This window comes from Physella acuta, unplaced genomic scaffold, assembly GCF_028476545.2.
Source record: "Physella acuta isolate Inbredline_101_S28 unplaced genomic scaffold, ASM2847654v3 ptg001466l, whole genome shotgun sequence".
Taxonomy (NCBI): Eukaryota; Metazoa; Mollusca; class Gastropoda; family Physidae; genus Physella; species Physella acuta.
In genome coordinates this window covers 194,859-211,412 of record NW_026732981.1, presented here as the reverse complement: position 1 = coordinate 211,412, position 16,554 = coordinate 194,859, and positions in this window count along the sequence as shown.

The following is a 16,554-nucleotide window of genomic DNA, read 5'->3' as shown; positions in this document are numbered from 1 at the left end:
AACTATTTGCTCATGTTGAATTAGGAATAATTTGTTTTGTTTTTGATGTAAGAAAATTTGTGATGCCTTTTAATGGAGGTGGGATGGACGGAAGAGAACATATTAAATTCATTCAAATACATTTTAGAGGAGAATATATGACAATGTACAGGTCACTACTAAAGTGATTGTTTTATGGTGAAGTTGACATTTTGAAACATATTTTTACAAAATTTTCTACTGTACAAATTTATATAAATTAACCAAATAAAATTATAAAACAGTATGGTAACTGTTGTGTTAATTACTGTTGCTTAATTTGTAACTAAAATATTGACCCCGTCTTTGAATATAACTAATAACTCATGATAATTTATTAATTACTCTCGGATGTGCTGCCAATATTCCTTACCACCCCCAGCAATAGCCAAGTGGCAGTATACAGTGCAAACACATTTATAACAACTAAAGCAACAGTTTTCAGGAAAATTCATCAAAACTGAAAACATTTAAATGAGTGTTAAGTACAAGCAGGGGACACATCCAATATAGCTTAGAACATCTGACAAACAAATGTACGTAACATTTCAATGGCATTCTACTTAGACCAGCATTTCTGAACCCACAAGGCTGACCCAGCTGGAGTAGATCTTTCTATCAACAGCAAAAAGCCAACTAGATAGGAGATTAAGAAGGCTATATATATATATATATATTATAAACTACATATACATACTGAGTGTGTATTAACATATTCCTGAAACTTACTAAACTATTACAAGAGTAACTACATTTATCAGATTAATATAGGCCCTAAAACATAAACCCAATATTTAATCTAGCATTATAATTTCATGAATCTCTTTGCTGTCCTGCCAATAGCGTATTGATAATATTGTGGTGTAGAATTTTTGTTGTCTAGCAATTGCTCACATAGTTTGTGATAAGATGATACGATGTGTGCGTCTAAATACAAAATGCGTATGGATGCTGTGTGGCCTAGCGGCAGAGAGCTAGACTGTCTAGAGTTCAAGTCAGTAGACCGCCCTTGAGTCCACCCAGCTCTGATGGGTACCAAACTCACGTTAGGGAAAACAAAGGTGGCTGGGCATTGTGCTGATAACACTATCCCTTCATACGTCGAGGTCACAGAAACAGGTGGGCTCTACTTCACCTGCCCCATGTGTCTTGGACACGAAATGAAAAATATGATTATGGATGCCTACACCACAAAATATAGTTAGTCGTGAACTGTCATAGCTTGAGGAATACTGTGTGGTAATTTTTATATTGAAGATTGATTTTTTTTAAACACAACTTGTTATGTTAAAAAACAAACAGTTCTTTGTTCTTGTCGCTGTATATTAACATTTTCATTTAGGCCTACCATGTAGACATTGAAGAAATCTCTTCAAGAGGAAACATTCCAAACTCGTTAAATAATCATTTAGATTTAATGTACAGTACGACACATAATGTACTGTGTACGTTAAAGTATTTTAACATCTATACAAAAAGCAATGGCTATGTATGTCTGTCTGTTTGTTTGTCTTTTATGCATTACTACACCCTTCATCCGATCGCCATGAAACTTAGGGGTTGATTAGAACACTCGAGGAGAGGTTTTTGCAAAAAATCTGTTTTAATTTAGCAAGGGCGGCGCCCCGGGAGGGTGCAATTTTTTTAAAGTACAGTATATAAGAAATAGAAGTCGGTGGCGTCCCAGGCGGGTGCGATTTTTGTCAAAACACGGGTTGGCGCCCAGAGTTCCATAGCAGCTATCTTAGCACTTGATATCCGTCAATCGGGTGTCCTGCATAGCGGATGAAGGGTAGTATTATATTCAGCGTTAACACTGTCGGCGCGCCGGCTATTGCGTGACCCAAAGCGCTCCGGGCTCCCCTTTAGTCACCATGGCGTTTACGTTCGTTTTTTTTAAAAGGCTATACACTAAAGACAGGATGGACAACAATAATCGTTGACTATATCGAATCGGGCGCGTCCGCCGGCGCCCATGTGGGGTGTGATTTGGCGCTCAGGGGTTTGCCGTGAGCGCTATGGCACTTACGTTAGATAGACAAAAGACGCTGAAGGGGCGGCACAGGTGGCAGTAATCCACCTCTCTGAAAGGAGGATGTTGTGCCCCAACTGTAAAACAGATAGGCACTATCCCACCATGTGTAACCAACTCTACGCTCGGTTCATGGACGGGATCCAAAAGAAAGACGGGAGGTATAATGTAATACAGCCTTGGGGAGAACAAGAAAAGGCAGCTCAAAGACAACGACTACAAAACGACAAGAGAAGTTTGGAAAGTTGGGACGAAGACGACATCACAGAACTTAGAGAAAGAAAGAGCAAGGAGATCAGCGCTAACACGGCACGAAGAGATCAGCGTCTGAAGAGGAAAAGAGAAGATGGTGTTGGTGACAAGGAAGAGAGGAGTACATCAAGAGACACAGGAAGTAAACACATGGGTTCCATACAAATGGTGGATGGTGAAGAATCGCCTTCAATATTTAATAACACACCACTATCCAAACCATCTTACAGCGACCTAGTCAAAAGAGGAACAGATCAAGCTAGGCAACTGAAGGCCACAATAGAAAAAGTTAAATCACCAGAGGATAGAGAACTCCCAGACAGCGACAGAGAAGAGCTAGTAAGGCTAGAGTACGACGCTGACAGTAAGGACAGCTTACATTCTGCAATAATGGACGTTTCCCTCCCATCAGAAGAACCGGATATTTTCAACACATCAAACAGTTCAACGGATATGTCAGATAATGAAAATGAGATGGAAAGCGACAATGAACAATTTGAAGGACTCGACATACAGCAAGATCAACAACTACAGGCCAAATAAAATGATCAGAACCAACCATGGGTCTACACACAATTGTAACTTTAAACATTAGGGGAACCGGCGGTAAAACCCCGGCTCTCATTCATTTCATTCATAAATTTAATATCGACATCTTGCTATTGCAAGAGACAAATTTTAACACATTAGAACAAGCACAGACATTTTGCAATAAACTGGGAATTGAACAATCAATACATAGTACAGGGCAGCACAGCAGGGGAACCAGCATACTTTGCACAAACAACAAATACAAACTAGAAAATATGAAAACAGACACACATGGCAGATTTACAAGTGCCATAATTAAAGACAACACATCAGAATACACGATCATCAACATTTACGCACCAACAAAAAAACAAGAACAGAAACACTTCTACAGAAACTTACAGAAAACAATAACAACAGAATACAAAGATGATAAAATAATGCTAGCAGGAGATTTTAACATGGTTCTTAATATGGCCGACATGACGGGACAACAAGAAAATAAAATCCGCAGAATAAAGACAGACGAAGAACAAATTGAAATACTGGAGAACATAATATACACCAAAAATTTAAAAGACGCACATATCAACAAACCTAACAATGATACAGAAACAACCTACTTTAGTACAACACACCATAGTTCATCAAGGCTAGACAGGATATACGTGCATGAAGACACACAAGTGACCAAGATAAAACACATAGCTCAAACACTTCGATTTACCGACCATAAAGCAACATTAGTACAGATAAATACCACACCCAATGTAAAAAATAAATCGGCATACTGGAAATTTAACAACACTCTATTAGAAAACGACAGATACACTGCAGCGATAAAAGACATGGCCGCACACTACACACAAACTATTCCAAAAGCATACGCATTAGAACACTGGGAAGGATTTAAACATGTAATAACAAAACTCACTATTAAAATAGCTAGGGAAATCAACATTGCAAGGAAACAACAAGAAGAATACTTAGAAAGCCAATTAGACACACTAATTAGTTGCAATAGCACTCGAGATAAAATAGATGCAATAGAGAGAGAACTAAACACACTGCATGCACATAAATACAAAGGCGCCCTCATTCGCAGTAGAATAGATACTTTAGGGAGTGAAGAACCATCCCACTACAATATAATACTCGAGCAAATACATGCCAACAACAAACACATCCACAGCATTACAACCAGCGACGGCACGGTGACAACCGACCCCGAAGCCATCAAACAAAGTTTTACAACATTTTATCAACAACTCTTTGAATCAGAAGAGGTCCATGCCGACACCCAAGACAAATATTTAGAACATATCGTAAAGGCAGACGACGAAGACCGAAAGAAAATAGACACTCCCATAACTAAAGAAGACATACTCAAAGCAATCAATGGACTAAAATTAAACAAAGCCCCTGGCCCAGATGGCCTGACAAACGAGTTTTATAGGACTTTTGTAACCGACCTCGTCCCCATTTTACAGGCAGCTTACAGCGACATGCATAAAAGGAGAGACTGCGGAACCGACTTCAACAGATCATATATAACTCTGATCCCAAAACCCGACACAGACAAAACAATAATAACCAGCTACCGACCAATATCATTACTAAATAGTGACTATAAGATACTGACCAAAATCTTGGTAAGCAAGCTGGAAACTGTCATACCCAAACTAATTAACTCAGACCAGCAGTGTAGCATACAGGGGAGAAACATACAGAACCACACACACTTAATACGAGACATCCTACATTACAGCACACAAAAAAACTTCAAGCTAGCGTTACTTAGCATAGACCAACAGAAAGCATTTGATAGGGTAGCACATACATGGCTATTTAAAACAATAGAAGCCTACAATCTAGGCAATTACTTCAGCACGTGGATAAAAACACTCTATAACAAAGCACACAGCCACTTACTTATAAACAATAACATTTCTACTGCCATACACATCCAAAAATCAGTTAGACAAGGTTGTCCACTATCCCCTATTTTATACATCCTTAATTTAGAACCCCTCTTAGAAAATCTTAGACAGGACATCACTATAAAAGGACTGAAACTACCAAACATGGCTGATAAAAAGATACTGGCCTACGCCGATGACACGACTTTTCTACTTCAATCTGAGAAAGCCATAAAGACAGTAATGGAAAGATTTATTGACTTTGGTAAAGCCAGTGGCGGAAAAATCAACACGGACAAATCGAAGGTTATGGGGGCAGGACAATGGGTAGACAAAGACGACTACAATACAGACATCACAGTGGTGGACAAACTAAAAATTTACGGAATAACCTATACAGGTGACAACAAGATTAAAGACAATGCTACATGGCTAAAGGTGACCGAGAAAATCCAATCATGCCTTAAAAAATACAAAAATATTAACACAACGATCTTCGCCAGAGCCGCCTTAGTGAACAGATATGTCATACCTAAAATAATATTCATAGCAACAAATTCTGTGATACCTAACAGATTCATTAAAACAACGAACAAGCAAATTAGGGAATTCATCTTTAAAAACACAATTAGAAACATTAGCAACAAAACTTTGATACAAAGCAAGCTAAATGGAGGCATAGGGCTACACGATATACATACAAAAATCAATGCCTTTAGGTTAAAACACTTAGACAGAATTAGGATAGAGCCACACAACCACCCATTGGCTCAATACTATATAGGGCTTAAAATAAAGAATATCCTCAAAGTTAATATCACAACACCACATTATGGAGGGAATGATATAGGGAACTTCTACAGAGAAATATTAAAAATATCTAAAGGAAACAGCAACATCATTGGAGAAAAGTCCAAAAAAATATACGACATCCTAGTCGAGAAACAAGCAACCCCTCTATACCATAGGATTAAATGGGCTAGAGAGTACAATACAATAGATATAAGCGACACCTTCAGAAACTTACATAAGAAGCAAATAACACCCAAAGAAAGAGAGATTAGCTATAGGTTAATATTTAACACAACCCCAATCCCACGCAACAACTTTAAAATTACATGCCAGACCTGCAAACAAAACATACACGAGACAGAAAAACACATTTTTTTAGAATGCAGAACAATTCGATTAGCAAAACAAACACTAATGACCATTTTGAAAACAAAGCAAACAATCACTGTAAACAAAGCTATTACATTTAACGAAATCAACAAGACTGGAGACGCAACATATGACGACGACAAACTGATTGCGACGGCCGTCTTTAGATCGCTAGTCTGGTATTTACGAAATAAGATTAAGTATGACGGATTTAAATATACAGACAAAGCTATCAATGAAATCTTTAAATCGAGACTTAGATCAAGACTCAGTCAATACACAGACAATTTCGACGGACAGCAGACAATATAAAATGCAAACTATTAAAATAATTATGTTTAGGTGACATTATGGACAGATATTTTCAGGTCTTCTTTTTCCCACAGCACCGGCATAGTCTTTGCCCTCATTTAAAATTCATCAAAAAGTGTCAAATATGGCCTTGGTTTGAAACCACTGCCCTACTAGGCCTAAAGTATGTCAAATTTGACCTTGATCTGCAATTTTGTTTCTGCTAGTTCTATAGCAGACCCACGTATAGCGCCATATCTAAGACGTGTCAAAACTGGCCTTGAACTGTTCCTCTTATACTTTGCTTCAAAATAGAACGTGTCAAAATACAGCCTCGAACAACAGTTACACTTCTCTCCCCACTGCAGTGTCACATGTCTTTTCATGACGTAGTAAGTAAAACACGGCTTGCCGCCTCCGCTAAGTTTTGCCTAAAGGGGAATAATCTTCTTTCCAAAAAAGAAAAAAAAGATAACACCACCCTCAACCCATTTGGTATCCAATTAGAATCTACTATGCATCTGTTTATCGCTTTCTACCTTTTATTTACATATTGTTAATATTTTCTATTAATTCCTCACGCTGTTTATATTGCAAAAAATTCTCAACAAAACTGTAAAAACACTTAAGACTATTATGGTAAAAAAAAAACCATGTTTGTATTTCTTTAATTCTGGTTATCTTCATTTGAATTGTTGATCCTTTTTTTTAATAATGTTCACCATTTTGTTCATGTAATGACAATTTTTATTAATGTTTGAACTATGTTAAATACACACTATATCAAGCACACACACATTTGTATATATTGATGTAATGATTTCTATTTGAAAATAAAGATATAAAAAAAAAAAAAAAAAAAAAAAAAAAAAAAAAAAAAAATATAGAAAATGCTTCACCTGAATGGTAGAAAGAGATACCCACCTCAACCCCCCCCCCCACCCCTAACACACACACTCCCCCCCCCCCCCCCCCACTCAACCGGACTGGCGGACATTTCAAGGTAGCGTGCCCTCATTGCCAAGGGTCAATTTTATGTCATGGAAAGTTTTTGAATGATAGATCAGTACGTGATTACAGAGACACTTCTCCCACGGTCGTTTCTATTTCTGTCCATGGGTGGCTACAGTGTGAACTTTTGACTCCGCAGCACACTAAACTAAGCAGTGAAGAGAAAGCTAGTTTGCACACCTTATTTTAATCTAGTTCTTATGCCATTTTATTTTTTCCCTTTGATTATTATATATGCAATTGATGTTCATTGTTCATGTCTTTGATGCTATGTAAAATTTATCAAATAAATTATTATTACTGATTTAAATGTTTAAAACAATTGAATTAATAAAAAAAAAAATTTAAAAAATCTACCCCCTCCTCTCTCCCCCTCTATCCACTTTACCCTCAGACATGATAACCCCACAATCCCTTTAACTGTTCCAACGACCCCACCACCCACCGCAACATCAATATTCAGAACTTATTTAAAGTTCTAAATCTTGTCTCTTTCCCCTCATCTTTCACACTGCAACCTTTTGAAAACTCAATGCGACCACTACAACACCCTTTCAACTAGTCAACTTAAGTTGTTTCCCTACATAGAAAATGCTTCACTGTCCCATTGACCCTCTCTGAAAAAATTTCCTTTCCTCTCCCCACCCAGACTTCTGACACTTTCATTTGACCTTCACCCCTTTTACTGCATCCTTTGCAATTTTTTATAATCAAATACATGACATCATGTAAATATTCATTATGTACATTTGCAAAACCTTTCGTTTTCATTTGGTGTTCAAAATTATGTTAAAAAATTTGATGTTGATGTACTTGTTTTAATTGCAAGTAAAAGTATTTAAAAAAAAAAATATATATATATATATATAGAAAATGCTTCACTGTCCCATTGACCCTCTCTGAAAAATTTCCTTTCCTCTCCCCACCCAGACTTCTGACACTTTCATTTGACCTTCACCCCTTTTACTGCATCCTTTGCAATTTTTTATAATCAAATACATGACATCATGTAAATATTCATTATGTACATTTGCAAAACCTTTCGTTTTCATTTGGTGTTCAAAATTATGTTAAAAAATTTGATGTTGATGTACTTGTTTTAATTGCAAGTAAAAGTATTATTAAAAAAAAAAAAAAAAAAAAAAAAAAAAAAAAAGATAAGGGACATTGATAATTAAATCTGTCAGGATCTACACTTATTACACACAACAACAGCTTTGATGCTTCTACCACAGGGGTCGGCAACCTTTTGAGACGGAAGAGCCAAGTTACAATTTACAAAATTACACAGTTTTTAAAGAGCCACAAACATTTTTATGTCATTAGTATGATCTTTGAATAGGACTTTATATATATATATATATATATATATATATATATATATATATATATATATATATATATATATATATATATATATATATAGAGAGAGAGAGAGAGAGAGAGAGAGAGAGAGAGAGAAAGAAAGAGAGATTAAAATAATTAGCTTTAAATATATGAAACAATCTCATTTGTTTCTGTGTTGAAAGTGTCTACTGTAAACGTCAGAATACTGGAATTTGTTATGAATCGATCAAATCTCACAGTGAAAACATTTTTCATTTTGTTTATAGTAATGCTGAAGTTAATAGTAGCATTGGTTTCATCACGATATTTTGTTTCCGCTTTTTCGTAATTAGGTAATTTACCGCTCTCCATGTCTTTACCAAAAAAAAATATTTTTTTTTCGAAACAATCCACTTCTTCAAGCAAGATATAGGCTGGGTTTTCCCTTCCTTTCATTTTTATACTTAGCTCGTTTATTTTCTTATGATATTCACCATGGGGTCGTCCATAAATGACGTCACACTCGTAGTGGGGAAGGGGGATCCGTAATTTTGTGACGTCACTTTTTTGCATTATAAAAAAGCAATGTTATAAAACGAGTTTTAGCCGTTATTTCGCGTTTTAGAAACAAGGTTTTAATAAATTGTAATAGGAATTGTTCAAAATACTCTATGTTGGCAATTCTGACAATATTTTGGAAAAATATCGATGTTTTAAGAAAAATTCAACTGCTATTTTGAGGGGGATTGCAGGCTGAGGTGTGACGTCATTTTAGGGGAGGGGGTGGGTCTGGCTTTTTGTGACGACGTGTGACGTAGGGGGGGGGGAGGTAAAAATCGTCAAAAATGCGTGACGTCATTTATGGATGACCCCCATGAAGTTGATTGTTTCAATTCGGAATGGACATTTTAATAGGAAGTACATTGAAATATTGAGTAACTAAAAAGTCTAATAGAATAGTGAGTGTTACTTATGTATTATTATTATATCGTTCATTACCGAGTGTTGCAGAACAATATTTTTATGAGTTAGAAAAATAAAATAAAATAATTATAAATATGTGTGCATCGAGCTGAAGAGCCGCAACTTGACATCAAAAGAGCCGCAGGTTGCCGACTCCTGATATATCTCAATTACATAATCTAAAGCTGTAGAGATGAACTTCTCACAGAGGCGTAGCTACCTATTCCGGTGCGAACCATCATTGGAGAACTTTGTAGCAGTTTATTTTCTTAACTTCGACTGTGTATGATTTAATACTTCTGATTAAAATGAGCTTTTTCATTTGTTTCTACCCATTTTGGGTCGGCTCCCGTCTCACAAATCTAGACGTTTTACACCTCCCTGAGTCGGCAAAACATAATGTGTCCATCGCTACGAGTAGGCTTTACTAGCAACTAATGTAAATACTAGATGGGATAGCTGATAAGCATTCACTTAATCCCTGTACGGAAATATAGTGCTTGACCCTATCTACACTGATGTATTATTTATGGTTGAATTAACATTGGCAAGGTATGGCTCATCGGGTCCTCACGCACTATCCAACGGTGTGTGTGTGTGGGTTTGGGGGCGGGACTTGGGTTGTGGGGGGGGGGGGGGGGGGGGTTATACACAGGATTGTGTAGTAGGCTATTATCAAGAGGCAATAAACTTGTGTAAGCTACAATTTAAGTAGGGATAGACATTGTATTGAGGTGAGAAGACCGATTAACAAACAGAACTTAATCTGGATTGTTGATAATTGTTCTGAGAATAACACTCGATTAATAGGATATGTAGTACTTAATAGTCATTAATTCATTACATGTGGTATACATATTTTCTGCTTACATAAAAAAAAACTTACAACATAAGTCAACAATGATTCTTCCACACATAACAAAACGTCTTTTTCTGTTTTCTAGAAGAGGAAACGCACAGTGTATTTTTCCATCCTTCTTTTCACGGTTTCTCAACTTTGCATTTACTCAAAATTCAACATTCAAATCGCTACGGCTCTTGAACCCTTTGTCATATAAGACAGAAACTTTCCACATACATATAATTTAAAATTTTACTATCTACAATTCTAAGATTGTACATTAAGTTAACTACAATACTTTAGGAAATTTTGTTACTGCTATGTGTTATTGAATTGTTTTATTTGTTTAAACGGCCAATGTGAAAAAAGGCCTTTGTGCCTACAATTGTAACCGTTGTTTGAATAAATTTGAATAAATTTGAATAAATTTGAATAAATTTGTTATTTATGTAGCATAAATATTTATGTACATAGTTTTACGTAAAAAATTATATTAAAAATTCAATATGAGCTATCGCAATGAATAAACCTAGTAATATATAGTTTGATTTGAGAAATCTAAATTTGTCATCAGATTTGTTAAATCTCTTTTGGGAACAAAGTTATAGAGGTTTGAAAAGGTGTTACTTTTCACATCTTTTCATGGTTTCCATGGCAACCAGTGCTGCTATTGGCAGCTATATATTATTTTTGTGTATAGGTTAACAACTATTAACATATGAATCTATTATACACACTAAAACATGTTAAATTTAAAAAAATTCTATCCGTGATGTCTATCCTTAATTAACCATTAATTGAACTGGCAAAAAGCCATATTTTGTCTATACATTTTTCTATTTTTTTTTGTCTTGGTGTCACCCCCCCCCCTAAACGGTGTCACCCGGTGCGGTCCGCACCCCCCGCCCCCGCCTCGCGACGCCTCTGGGCTAGCCTCTCAAATTTATCTTGCGAATGATCTCCTTCTCGAAATATTTGGTCTCTTTCTTCCTCTCACCTGTAGGTGCCCTCAGATACCTGTTTGGCGGTGCTAATCACTGGCTAGATAGGTGTTTTTCCACCTCTACCTCTAGTGCTTGTCGTCCTACCCCCCCTCCCCCCAATGGGCATAGTTCGTAAATTTCATCTGACAATGAGTTACATTAAGTATTTTTTATAAACTTTATCACTGTATTAGTTCGTTTTTATGGTGTGCCTTATTTACAGCTTCACATGCCTTGACATGTTCGCTTCCGTGTTAGTACAGTTGTTAAAGCTGATACAGAATAACATTTAAATTCCCTTAAGATTTAAGGGAGCCAAAATTTGTTTATCTTATTTAACATATGCCATTATATAAAAATTTGTCGTCTTTCTTGTAAAGTAACTACTTTTTAAATCAAGATAGTTTGGATTCACTATTAAAATAGGCATTTTTAACTACACTTTTGATAAAATTGATCTAAAATTTAACATACAATTACGTTTACTTATTTTATAGATTTTAAAATAGAATACTTTATATATAATATAACAATTTTGTCATTTTAAATTAACATTATAAAGTTTTATGAATAATATTGCAGTTATTTCCCATTTAGTGTTTAAAGTAATTATAACTTATCGATATTTCCATTGAACTTGTTTAACTTGGAGCCATGTTTAATGTATATTTTATGACCGGAAACGCAAACTAACAATGAAAACACTACATAAGTTTTATTCCTTGATAGGTAAATTTAACATTGATTTCTGTGCCAGTATTGTTCGCTATTATTGGATCTCGGTCAGTGTTTCTTCCAAACTTTTTTCTCCGGGGGGGGGGGGGGGGGGAAGGGGTTGCGGACACTGGTAAAAGTATATGTTTTCTATATAAATTCCATTTCGTTCGGGGGAAGGGGGGGGGAAGGGGTTGCGGACACTGGTAAAAGTATATGTTTTCTATATAAATTCCATTTCGTTCGGGGGAAGGGGGGGGGGGGCGGTAAACTTAGTTCAACGTTTTTTAAAACTAAAATCAATTTCAACACTTCATACATTTTCATATAATAGACTTGCCTAAATAAAAAGACCAACACACCAAATGAACGTGTATAAAGTGCGTATAATAGCGAGATTATATTTGTACTTTATATAGGAAACTTAAATTAATTTTTCAAACATTAAATAAGCATCCGATTAAGTCAAGCTTTATGTCACATTACATTGTCACCGAGTCTTGTCGGGCGTTTTAAATTTGAAAGAATTCGGTCCCTCAAAGATGGTCGAAAGTTAGCTCGCCTGTTTCGACCAATGATGAAGACATCTTATAAAGAAAATGTGAAATGTTAACATAATTTGACTTTTTCCTAAGTTAACTATTATTGCCTTTTTTTAAAAATAGTTAATGGCACTTCTCTTTGTTAATTAAGCTTTGCAAAAATGTTATAACACAAAACTGGACGTCAAATGTCGATGCTTGATAGTTTTATAACTGTTTTCAAATGCAAACATGTGACCATTCATAATTACTGACACCTCAATAATTAGCGTCGCGCATCATTAACCTGTCGGGAGGGAGACGATAAATACGTCCAGTTGACATCCTTTTTTAGATACAAAATTACACAATTTGGAAGTCCACTGGTTGAATTTAACACCGACGGGCTAACAATTTAAAACAAACATAAAACTCTTATCCTGCATGTAAAACGTGAAACTAAAATAAACCGGGAGTGATCTCCCCTAAACTTTCTCGAATATTCTTATATAAAATAACAGGGGATGGGAACTCGGGCTATAGACATGATTTTTAATCCATTTTAAATACTTAAAGTTTTAAAAATAGAATAAAATCTCGTAGACAAATTAATTGCACACAAAGTGAACGCCAAATAAAAAAGCGCATAATGGTGCGCAATATTATTAGTACTTTTAAAATTTACATTAGTTTTTTGAGAAATCGGAAGTAGCGTAAATTACTACTTCCAGTCAACGGAAATTACTCAAAATTTAACAGAAGGTAGAGAATTAGATCTTTTACTTACATTTGAAATTTCATTTGTCTATCTGAAATAGTACTCAAGTTATAGGCTTTTGAAAAATTCAAAGTAGGAAAAGTACCACTTCCGGTTATCGGAAATCGCTCAAAAGTTGATACGGATCTACGATTTTGATAAAATACTTATATATGAAATTTCATCAACGTAGCTGTAACGGTACTCAAGTTATCGTGTTTACACACGGACAGACAGACACACAGACACACAGACACACAGACAGACACACAGACATACGGACAAGATTGCAAAATTATGTTTTTCCGTATCAGTGAGGTGTAAAACGTCGAGATTTGTAAAAATCTCGATTTTTTTTTTTGCACGATTACAAGACTTTCTCTATACTTCGTATATACGAGAAAGTAAAAACATCGCAGCGTGTAAATAAGCACTGGATTTTAGGGGTCGTCAATAAATGACGTCACATTCGTAGGCGGGAGGGGGTCCGTATTTTTGTGACGGTGTGTGATGAAGGGGAGGTAGGTGGGGGGGGGGGGTTCAGATGGTGTGACTTCATACTTTTATTTAAAAAAGCAATTTTAGAAAACATATTTTAGCCGTTATTTCGCGTTTTAGAAAACTGTTTTAATAAATTGTAACAGAAATTGATTAAAATACTCTATGTTGACACAGTTAGGACAAGACTTTGGAAAAATATCGATGTTTTAAAAAAAAATCAACTGCTGAGGTGTGACGTCATTTTAGGGCGGGGGGGGGTCTGGCTTTTCGTGACGATGTGTGACGGAGGGGAGGGGGGAGATAAACATCGTCAAAAAAGAAGCGTGACGTTATTTATGGATGACCCCTTACACCTACACCGAGGTCATCTATAAAATAAGTAACGTCAATATATTTAACGATTTTTACCTCCTCTCCATCCCTCCCTCCCGTTACTAATCTTCCTTTTAAAAACCAGGACCCAACACCTAAAATGACGTCACACCTCAGCCTATCACAACTCTCAAAACTGTAATTAAAAAAACAGCAATTTAAAAAAAAAATTTTACTGAGCATGGTCAGCGCTGAGTCGGCCTCGATTGGTTTTCATTTGAAGTTTTTAAGAAAATGAACTACGTCAAGCAACGGCTTTACTTTGGTTTCTAACATTATTGCAAAACGTGTCGTCACACTTTCTCAACCCCCCCCCCCTCTAGCCCTTCTGGAATGTGACATCATTTATGGGCGAACCCTAATTAAAAAGAAACAGAATAGAAGCCACGAACCCGTGGCGGCTTTGCGACTTATTAATGTAATAAATGCTAATATTAATCATTAAAATACATTCAACGAGTGTAGAAATAATACTGTGTACCGAGTACAGAGAATTATACTGTGTTAGCACACCCCCCCCCCCCCCCCACGGACCTGGAGGCGGAGTCTTCTTGAAGAACGGAAGCCAACAGGGAAGTCTTGGGAGATTACAAAATTAATAGCCGGTAATCGGAAGAAATGGAAGGAAATGGTGGAGGCCCTATGTTCCATAATAAAAGTATTCAAACTCAACAATGGTGTTGCACCCATTCCTGTTCCCTCTAAGACGAAAGTCTTGGAGAGGTGCCACCCGGACTATCCCACACTACATCATAGTAAACTACAAAAACAAATCACTCACTATCCTAATCACAATCGCCGGGAGAAGACAAGCGTGTCAAATATGTTCCTCCATCCTACACTGGACGAACCAGTACCAGCAAACGCCTTCAGACATACCACAGCAGGAAGACCCAACAGCACTACCAACAACGCCAGCAAACACAGCGCTTATTAATCAACGACAGCAAGACTCGGTACAAGAGAACACCAGCACTAAGCTACAAGATGCAACACCAAATACGCTGACCCCAATTGTCAGCAATTAAACACAACTTAAGGACCCCAGCTACACGATAATCAGTACTGTAACAGCAAATACCATTAACAAACCATAGTCAGAAACAGCAATGTATACCATCAGATCAACAGAAAGGAAAAACGAACACAGCCCTACATCGGAACAAAGGGAAAATAACAAAGGCACCAAAAAATCACCACAAAAAGGGAAAGAAGATGACCCAATCATAACCCAAAACGAAGACAAAAGCAGATGAAATCTCCATTCCATAATCTCTACACCAATCAAGCAGTTACAAAAGTCCTGTGGACATAATACTTGTAACAAGGACTGACACAATTAAATCACAGACGGAAAAAAAATCGACAAAACTATAATAACCCAAAGCAACGAAACAACAACAAAGATAAACGAAAAGGAAGTCACACCGCCAGAAAAATACAACAAGAAAGTTCATCTGGCAAAACAAAGCAAAACATTTAGTCCAAATTTCCACTTAAATGAACCCGTCAACCAAGTGATATACCTACGCTACGCTCTACACGGTGACACCATCACCAAGACAAATCTCTTTCTTTTTAGACATTTTGTATTATCCTCCCGCCAGAAAATTATGACAAAATACAAAAAAACAAACAATTGAACTTTGTATATTTGTAATTTATGGTTATTTGTTGTATTTAACCCCTTATATTATTCCCACTTTTTTTCCTTTGGTTTTTGTACGTACATCAAATTAAACTCCATCACATATTTGCCATAATGTAAATTATTATTAACCTGTTACTTGAATGTAAATTTTGTTACTGTTAATATGTTGTAATTTGTTTTATAAAAAAAAGAGAAAGAAAAAAAAACAACTACAAAATAAATGTTTACATTTTTAATGTTTGATAGAAATGTATATAAAAAAAAACTCCAACCAAATCTGTAAGAAGACTGCCTTAAATATTTAATAAAACATACATTTCTTGTGTAAAAAGTAGGAACTAATCTTAAAATTTAAATAATGTGCATAAGTTTAAAATTAATAATTAAGTTCATTAAGTAATATATGGAAATCTGGAAATAAAACAAAATACATCTGATTATTTTTATTTTGGAAATACTATGTTAAAATTGTAATAACTAAATGTATTTTTACTTTCTTGTATACGAAGTAGGGCCTATAGAGGAAGTATTGTAAACGTGCAAAAAATGGAAATTGAGATTTTAAATATTTTTTTTACAAATCTCGACGTTTTACAACTCTCTGAGTCGGGGAAACTTGCAATTTTGTCTATGTCTTTTTTTTCTGCCTGTCTTTCAATACGACAACTTGAGTACCTTTTCAGCTACGTTTCATATGTAGGTATTGCATC